This window comes from Pinus tabuliformis, chromosome 1_1, assembly GCF_031772625.1.
Source record: "Pinus tabuliformis cultivar Carrire ecotype Pingquan chromosome 1_1, CPIR1, whole genome shotgun sequence".
NCBI lineage: Eukaryota > Viridiplantae > Streptophyta > Pinopsida > Pinales > Pinaceae > Pinus > Pinus tabuliformis.
The window spans coordinates 63,512,513-63,522,673 of record NC_142297.1 but is presented as its reverse complement, the minus strand read 5'-3'; the positions used below and the strand labels follow the sequence as shown (position 1 = coordinate 63,522,673).

At 36.4% G+C, this 10,161-nt stretch overlaps 1 pseudogene across 1 annotated transcript; it reads left to right on the top strand.

The window, feature by feature from the left end:
• Window positions 1-8,023: 8,023 nt before the first annotated feature.
• Window positions 8,024-9,881, top strand: LOC149211580 (polygalacturonate 4-alpha-galacturonosyltransferase-like; annotated as a pseudogene). The gene is made up of 4 exons (XR_016250172.1): window positions 8,024-8,289; window positions 8,434-8,658; window positions 8,974-9,325; window positions 9,490-9,881. The product of XR_016250172.1 is annotated as a polygalacturonate 4-alpha-galacturonosyltransferase-like (transcript).
• The last annotated feature ends 280 nt before the right edge of the window (window positions 9,882-10,161 follow it).

The window sequence follows — 10,161 nt, the reverse complement described above, 5'->3', positions numbered from 1 at the left end:
GCTATGGAACCCCAGACCCACATAAGGTTCAAACATGGATTTTCCTTTCCACCATCACCCAAAAACTGTCCCTCTCTTTATAGGTTGTCGCCTTCTCCTCCAAGGCAGTGAAAGAGGTTGATAGACCTATTCCAGAAATTCTGGACTCAAGTAGCTAATGATAAAGCTTTGGTTGTTGGACATCCCCTTAGGAATCATACATTTTCCCTAGCACGGGCAGTAAAAACCCCTCTGAGGCTGTTGCAGCAAAGGTCGTTGATAAATCTGGGAAAGAGGGAAAAAAATTCATGGAGCCTGTCGACCCACCAAGCCTTGGGAAATAACTTTCGACTATATCCATTTCTCCCAGCGATAAGTCTCTATTTGACTCCAGTTCTATTCTCGAATTTCTGTCTTTGGAAGATTTGATGGTTATTGAAACCAGAGTAAATTAAAGGAAAGGAAAAACCATAGTAAATTAAATTCTATTTGAATCCATCAAATAAAACTTTGACTAAGACTAATTCTATCCTCACTTTAACTGATGGAATGCAAATTTGGCAGCTATGAAAAATAATGTGCAGCATGTACTGAGCACGGGTACTAGAAATTACTAATTAGAACATATAAAGGTTTTTTAAACCCAAGATGTAAAAATCATATAAAAAGTGATGGCTCTAGGCTAAACCCACATGTGTGTCCTAATTGCCTCAATGAGTTGATATGAGAAGAAATTTTGAGATGCATTTGGCTTAGACACCAATAACAGTCATACCTATTTAAATGAGATTTTAGAATGTTGTGATTCAGATTTCAAGATCCTTGGAATGATCTTTAGTTGTCATGAACCCCCTTTCCTTTGATACCAGAATCTCAGAGATGCACAAAGGTAGATCCTTTACCTTCAATAAGCATCTACCCAATGGAAAACCATGAACACTATTTTTCAAACCCTCTTGATTGATGTCACAAGGGCCAAAGAGACTTCACCTTTTCTAGCCTTTTATACTTCTCTGTGAGACAGACAAAGCCCTAATACAAGACCGAAGGCGTGTCAATGAGCTCAAGAATAATATTATATATATGAGCTTAGATGCTAGGAACTTTATAGATTCAGATATGATTTTATATAAACCTGTAACAAAGAAGGAATTCCGAGTGAGACACTATCTCCAAACCAAATTCAATTCAAGGTTGATTTAATAATAGAAGATTTAAACCTAAAGCAACCAAATCTTCTTGGATGTAGTCATGAAAAAAGGCCTTAGATATAGATCATTTGACCAACAATTTGACAGAGAGCTCTATCCTAGAGATGCTTGATTGATGAGGCCTTGATCTCATTTCCTTTCTAGGATCTGCAACCTAGAATTTTGCAGTAGGAGTTTCAGTGCTTCACAATGGTTGTTATTTGAAGAGGAAGGAGGTCAGTATTGTCAGAAAACTTCTTGTGATTTCTTTCTTCCTTGCTTGGGCTTGCCATCACCTTAGCTCTGATACCTTTCCCTCACCTTAGCTCTGATAACATTCTGGTGGGGCAAGCTAAACATGACAACAATAGAGGTAAGAAGTTATAGATTCATGTGTTGTCTCTCTTTTAGCTTCTAGAACATCATATGTTTTATTGCCAATTTCTGCTAAATTTAAAATTGACATATTGATCTGAGAAGAGGGTTTGCAATGCTAATAATCTCTTCTTTAGTCCACGTTGGCACACTCAAGTCTTGTTAAAGGACCAACTATTTCTTGTGCAAAATTCGAAGCAGATGGTAACATACAACATGTTTTCTCAAAATCAAAACAACTTCTAGAAGTGCTATGACATTAATCCAGTACTATGTTTATAAACCGGTTCATACTAATGGACACAGGATATGTAAAATGTATTCTTTAACACAATTTTTCTCTGTTGGCTGGCTTAAAGCTTACAACCTTACTCCCGTCTTAAAGAAAGGGTACTTGCTTCCCTTTCACTTCATTGGTATATGAAAACCCACTTGTGTAAGCACCCATAACCATGAATATTATACCAACTCCATATAGTTAGTGCATCAATAATGTAAGTGTAACACTTATCCATGTGGCAGCCATAAGGCATTTAAGTAAGGTTTTACTAGCACTGGCATCCCAGACCATTAAGATCTATCCATGGCCTCAAAATGATGTATTTCCTTTACTCAATAGAACACTCATCATTTCTCTCCCCCAATCATAAAATTTTTTCTCTTCATTCTGAATGAGAAATCAATCAACAAGTCACCATTTTAAATGTTAGAAACAAAAATTAGTCAACAAAGTTAAGCTATTTAATAGAAAAGTGCAGCTGATCGATGATTAATTTAAATTGGGCTATTGAGGAAACATGTTGAAACTTGAAATTTGTATTTATTATGTCCCAATTGTGCAACCTAGAATGATTTATAACTCTATGTTGATCGATAACACAAAGTTATTGCAAAAACAAACATTTTTATCAATATCAAAAGCCATCAATTTATTCAAAATGAAATTGATGTTGAACTAAGGGACATTTTTGTGTGAATGTACTGGTAGGTTACATTGCTTGGGAAAACGCTTGAGTACCTCTCCTCATTTTATGGGTGTTACTCGAGGTAAACCCTAGAATCTTCGGGGCACAAGGCTTGAAGCCATTAGAACAATATGTCTGTTAAGAAGTCATCATGTCACTTGTGGGAATTGAATCGAGGTGGGGAGGTTAACAACATTCCTCCCAACCACCTGAGCTAGATCCAATTAACTACTAAAGAAATAACTTACGAATTAATGTTTTGTTATCAAATAACACTAATATGTCATGAGCATATCTATCTCTTCACATTATTTTCTAAAGACTCCTATTTTTCCATTAAATAATCTATAAAATCATGTTCAAAGCCAACTTTTGTAAGCAGCCAAGCTTCTAATAGGTTTATATCAAGATATGGTGTCGTCCCAAAATCAAAAGAGCTTCTACAGATTACACTTGTGCCTTTCCATTTGATTCAGAATGCAGTGTAGCCATAATGGATTCGAGTGGATCTTCTCTATATAAAATGTATTGTCGAGGTTGTACCTGTAGTCAATTTGGTATTTCTCAGGGAAGACAAACATTAATGTGCTTCATAATGAATATTGGCAACATGTTTTCCATGTGTGTTTGTAACATTGATGTGGCATATGTTAGCCAAAGATGTTACTTAACATAATAATAATTATAAGGTTGATGTATTATTATTAAAAAAGATCATCAAATCAATTTTTTTTGGCAGTGAAAAAACTACAGGAAAAGTTTGCATCTGATGGATTTGATCCTTCTGGTGCTTGATAGATCTAGGGATAACATGGATCTAGATTGGTAGAGAAAATAAAAATCATATATTTCAATGTGAGGAGTCACAACTACTAGAGGATCCCTCTATACCAGTAGGGATGCAGCCATGGGTTGCTGCTCAAGCAATGTTGTTTGGAGGTAGATAAGAAGAATATGGATAGGATTCAGAGGCCTTTCCTTTTGCTATTCACTCAACACATTACCAATCAAAGCCATTCTATTAAGGGAAAGGAAAAACCAAAGTAAATTAAATTCAATTTGAATCCATCAAATAAAATAGACTTCTTTGACTAAGACTAATTCTATCCTAGCTTTAACTGATGGAATGAAAATTTGGCAGCTATGAAAAATAATGTGTAGCATGCACCGAGCATGGGTACTAGAAATTACTAATTAGATTATATAAATGCTTTTTAAACCCAAGATGGAAAAATTATATAAAAAGTGATGGCTCTAAGCTAAACCCATGCGTGTGTCCTAATTGTCTCAATGAGTTGATATGAGAAGAAATGTTGAGATGCATTTGGCTTAGATACCAATAACAATCATACCTATTTCAATGAGATTTTAGAATGTTGTGTTTCAGATTACAAGGTCCTTGAAATGATCTTTAGTTGTCATTAACCCCCTTTCCTTTGATACCAGAATATCATAGACACACAAAGGTTGATCCTTTACCTTCAATAAGCATCTTCCCAATGGAAAACCCTGAACACTACTCTTTTTCAAACCCTCTTGATTGATGTCACAAGGGATGAGGAGACTTCACCTTTTGTAGCCTTTAATACTTCTCTGTGAGACCGAAAAAGCCTAATACAAGGTCGAAGGAATGTCAATGAGCTCAAGAATAGTATTATATATATGAGCTTAGATGCTAGGAACTTTATAGCTTCATATCTAATTTTATATAAACCTGCAACAAAGAAGGAATTTCGAGTGAGACACTATCTCCAAAACAAATTCAATTCAAGGGAGATTTCATAATAGAAGACTTGAACCTAAAGAAACCAAAGCTTCATGGTTGTAGTCATGACAAAAGGCCTTAGATATAGATCATTTGACCACCAATTTGACAGAAAGCTCTGTCCTAGAGATAATTGATTGATGAGGCCTTAATCTCATTCCCTTTCTCGAATCTTCAACCTATAATTTTGTAGTAGGAGTTTCAGTGCTTCACGATGACTGATATTTGAAGAGGAAGGATGTTAGAATTGTCAGAAAGCTTCTTGTGATTTCTTTCTTCCTTGCTTGGGCTTGACCTCACCTTAGCTCTGATATGTTGCCCTCATCTTAGCTCTGATACCATTCTGGCGGGGCAAGCCAGAATTGTGCCCCCTGTTGGGCCTGTGCTAGGTCAGTACCACCCAAACCTTATGACATTCTACAAAGAGTTTAATGCCTATAGTTAACAGTGCAAGCCCGAGACACCAACTCTGAAGAATGTAGTGCAACATAGCTAATGACCACCAAATATTATTTTTTTAATAAAAAATACTGGAAAGGAAAAAAGTATCTTAACCCTAGGGCCCTATAAAACTTAACCCTAGTAATTAATGGTAATATTTAATTTTTAAAGTTAAAGTAAAAGTTCACATTCTCCTTATCTTTCCTTTTTGAAAAGAAAAGATAAGGATAATGTCAAATTTTACTTAAATTTTTAATATTAACATTAATTGTTTCGGGTTGTTTCAAAGTGGTTCCAACTTCATTCAATTTTGAGAAAGTCAAATTTTAGATCCCATTCAAAACTTAGTGGTGATTGTTTGAACCACTTCTTTGTAATGAGCCCTAAACTTGGACTTCCAATTTTTCATGTCCATTTATTGCATAATCATATTACTCATTAGACTTTGCAGTAGAAGTTGATCTTTAATCCATTGCAAACACTTGGCCTAGATTAGGGAACCATTAGCTACCCCTCCCAAGTTTCTCCTCAAAATTGAAATTTTCTTTGGAAGCAGGCATTCATTTTATCCATTAGATCATTTTTTTCCACTGTGACAGTCCAACAACACCCCTGCCAACCTATTCTTGAAAATCCATCTCATCTTTATTGCTACCTTATAAACACTCTTACATCTTGTCTCTCCAATCTAAAAGAGTAAGAACTAGAAAGGGCCTTCTTGGCCCTCTTCTCAACCCACAATATGTTTAGCTTTTGTCTTGTGCTTACACTCTCGTCTTCTCACAGCTTCAGAATCACGAATCTTAAACATAGTCTCATGGTGTGCATTCATGGAGGCATAATTCACCCTTGCTTTGCATCAAATTACCCCCTAGCATTCCCTTTACCTTTACATGCCTCAATGCAAGGCATGAAAATTTGGTACCTACTTAGTTAAATTAGTAAGTTGAGGGGCATCATATATACACAACGCTGCTTGCCTGTTCTTCCTCTACCTATGTCATAGTGGATGAACAGTCAGCCAAACTCATGAGGATCCCCATTAATAAGAACATCTATGTTGGCATCTGAATCATAATGACATGTTTCCCTTACTTATATGTTTTGGTTTTTTAACAAAAAAGGATAACAAAGATAGAGACCCTTAGATATGTCTACTTCTGGCCCCTCTGCCCATTTTCATCTAGATTTTTACCATGTCAGTGTCCCTTTCTTTCTCAAAACTGCATGAAATCAGTTGATCTATCCATTTCGTAATGCCTTTGGTAAAATTTTCTATCAAATGCTCTGAAATATATATGAGACTTGAGGGTTTTTTTGGTTATTTCTGACTTCATATATTTTTGCTAACCATGATATGGGTTTGATGCAGATGATTATGATTGAGTAAGGGTTGCATTGGTCGATATCTATTTAGGAGGAGGAGAAGGAGAAAATTGGTGTTAGGGTTGAGAGCTAAAGATGCCTGTGAAAAGAGTAGTTGTGTGGAATGGAGGGTGGCAGGGCTGCCAGCGTGGTAGAAATGGACGATGGGGAGGTTGGGGTTTTCATCATCAAATAGATATGGTGGGCTTCCTTGTTATCTTTGTGATCGTTCCATTGGTTTATCTGACAGCTAGGTCTCATCAATCTGCATCTACATCTACAACTGATAAGCTTCTTCCTACCCTCCTCCCTCGCTGGTAAGCTTCTTCCTGCCCTCATCCCTCGTCAGGTTGCTTCTGTCTCTTTTTTTTGGGTGGGTTAGCATTTAATTTATCTTTATTGGCAATCATGCCCTTTCTTAATCTCGTAGTATTACAATGATTTGTAGACTTCTTACAACATCCATGTAAGATCTCCATTACAATGAATTGTAGTTGTCTTATACTATTTCAGAAAGATCCCTTTCATTGAGGACCCGCTGAACAATGTATTATGTGATTTGAGCCTTGGTGGGGAATTATCACCACCCGCAGTTAACCATTGAACCAAGACCCCATGGACCTGCTTCAAAATTTGATTTTCCTTCACCACCCCCAGTTAACCATTGAACCAAAACCCCATGGAACTGCTTTGGAATTTGATTTTCCTCTTAGCTTTTTCGCAAGATCTGAAGGGGCGGATGTTATCAAACTTACGTTTCTCACTTATTGTCAAAAGTTTAGCACCTCTAGCATTTTTCGAAACATTTTGTGAGGTTTCTTCCTAGATTTCCTTTCATTTGATCTGTGTGAAGCTATGAACTCCATCTTTGCATTAACACGGTACAATACCTACCAGGAGAAAGATTCAAAGTTTGTACCTCTCTCATGTAAGAGTAAAGGTTTTACCAACTACCCCTGGGGTAATTTCCCTTGCCAAAGATAATGAAACCATTGATCCCGATAGCAAGAAATAACAATGTTCTTTCCCTTTTTTAACAAAGGGAAATGCATATGACTGGTAAATTCGCTGGGCAACTACTCATTGAATTCACTGGGCACTCCTCGTTCCAAGGAGGATTGTACTAAGAGTGCAGTAGATTCTTCATAAGTTGGATGGGTATTATAAAAATATATTTGTTAAGAGTTCAGTTCATCATCTTACTCATGGGAATTTATTCTTATGGGAATTTAATCTGGGTGGGAAGGGTAACAATCATTCTTCACGGTCACTCATTATCCAATCCAGACACACTTTCCATCCATAAAGCTAAATCCACTTCTCATGAGTCAAGCTAAAACTAGTTCTGATCCACCCAACCTAGACCCAATTCACAACAACAATCTTGTTCACCAGCTACTTTCTGCTATACATATCATTTTCATACTATTCCCACAGTGTTCATAGCACATTGGCCAAAACAAACGATAGATATTATACACACCCTTTTATTATTGATGTGTAATGAAATCTCAATCTTAGCATATGCATGATAGCAAAGCAACCGCCTTTTAGCGTTTCAGTGTTTTTATAGATATTATTCTCCGTCAAGTCTTGCTACCTAACCTTTTATGCGCTTTTTGTCATTTAAAATAGCAGGGCACAACTTCTGAGGAGATGGATCTGCTAGAATGGTATTCTCTTTCCACATTTTGAAAATGAATTCTATTTTTCTATGGTCATTTTGTTCTTTTTCAGGATCTAGGCAATGCACTTACACTTACGTTAGTCTAATCCCAGAAAATAAATAGTGTCCCTAATCTGAAATTTAATCGACCTGAGTGGATTGAAATAAAGAGAAATTATTGAGGATACTGGAGCTCTGTCATATGCTTAAAATCACTCTTATCTATTTAACTGTGGGGTTCACAGGAACAGGTAGACAACTAGAGAAAGCAGAGTTTAACAGATAGAATTGACTCTCTCTTCCCAAAGGAGCCAAGTGTAAGAAACCTGCTGCTTTTGGATATCTTAAATTTTCTTTCTCCCCTATTAAGCAGAGAATTGAAAATAAAATTTATTTACTAGGTAGGTGATTGAAGTCATAACGGCGAACACAGAGGACTCGGGAAATCTAAACTTAAATATTGTTGGACGGAATGATTTATCTTCTTCATGGGTATTAGAAGATCCCTTCGAAGTAAACCAAAGGGATATTACTAACTATGAGGTACTATTGGTGAATATTTTGGTTGTTTTCTCTGTTGAACATGTAAGGAAACCTATGTCATGATGATCCATGTAGTTGAGTAGGGTTGTATTAAGCAGGAAGTGAAAAATGACATTGGCAGGGGTGCTTCTCTGTTTCTAACAGTGTACATCAAGCAGAGGCAAATGACTTCTGGAGACAGCTTAGAAAAGTTTCATTCGCAACAAGATGGTGTGATCTTCAATGAAGAAGGTGAGGAAAATCCCGAGGGGGGTAAAATGAATGACGAGGTGCAGAAAAAAACTTCCAATGACAAAGAACTTCTTATGAGCTTTCAAGAGGATGACACAAGAAGTGAACATCAAGACGTCAAAGAGAATACTCTTGATGGTAAGTTTTGATTTTCCCTGGTTAATTGATCTGTGTTGTTGGTAGCCTACTATAAGGTAATGTCTAGTCAAACTCTCAGGAAAATGGTTGTTGTAATGCAAACCATTTTACAGCTTGAAGAAAGTCCAACAAAAGTTTTGAGGAGGGTAAAATTCTTTGCTGCACTAGATCGCTACTTTTTGTTCTCATGGAAAATGGAATTGTTATATTCTTTTCCAAAATCCTTTTTGAATGTTACTTCTCCAATAAAAAAATTTTATATTTCTTAGATTCTAGCATATTATGCTTTGATTTATAGTAGTTTAATGCTTACAGCAATTGAGACAAAAGAGGAGGGAGAAAAGGTCAACAGAGCTTATCCAACAAGATGAAGAAAAACAAGTTGAGCTTGAAAACGCAGCAATTAAATGTTCCAAGGAGGTAGATTCTGATGTCCTAGGAAAATACAACATTTGGAGGTGGGAGAATGAGAATGAGAATTCTGACTCCACCGAGAATTTTGACTCCACCGTTAGTTGATGCAAGACCAACTGATCATGGCTAGGGTGTATTTAAGCATTTCCGAGGCTAGGAATAATCTTGATTTATACCACGAATTAATGCTTCGTATTAAAGAATTTCAACGTACATTGGGTGAGGCTAATGCAGATTCTTATCTACCTCAAAGGTAATAGTTTTTCACATTGGCTGCTTCTAAATCAAGAGTAATAAGTGCTTCCATTTGCATTTGGTGTTCATATCCTTTGTTTCTTTTATAGTTGCAGTCTATGTGTCAATATTTCTGCTTTTCATTCTCTTTTTCATGGCCGATAATTGATATGAATGTTCCAGTGCACCCGAGAAGATCAAGGCTATGGGTCATGCCCTATCCAAGGCTAGAGAACAATTTTATGACTAGGCGACAGTAAAAAAGAGGTTGCAAGCCATGCTTCAGTCTGTAGATGAGCAAGTAAGGACCCTGAAAAAGAAAAGTACATTTTTAAGTTAGCTGGCACCAAAGACTATTCCCAAGGGTGTGCACTATCTGTCCATGCGATTGACCATAGATTATTACTTGCTTCCTCTTAAAAAGCGAGAATTTCCTAAAAAGGAAAAGTTGGAGGATCCGACGCTTTATTACTATGCATTATTTTCTGACAATGTATTGGCTGCATCTGTGGTTGTGAATTCAACTGTCATGAATGCTAAGGTGAAGTGTTATTAATTTAAAATACTCTAAAGTTTGGAAGTCCAACAGTTTTGCTACATTTTATATTTAATATTTGGATCTCATTCTAGGTGATTTACTTGTGTTTGTAGGAATCTCATAAACATGTATTTCATCTCGTCATAGACAAGTTAAATTTTGGGGCCCTGAAAATGTGGTTTTTACTTAATCCCCCATGGAAAGTTGCGATACATGTAGAAAATGTTGATGATTTTAAATAGCTCAATTCCTCCTATTGTCCTGTGCTTCGCCAACTTGAATATCCAACTATGAAAGAGTATTATTTCAAGGCAAAT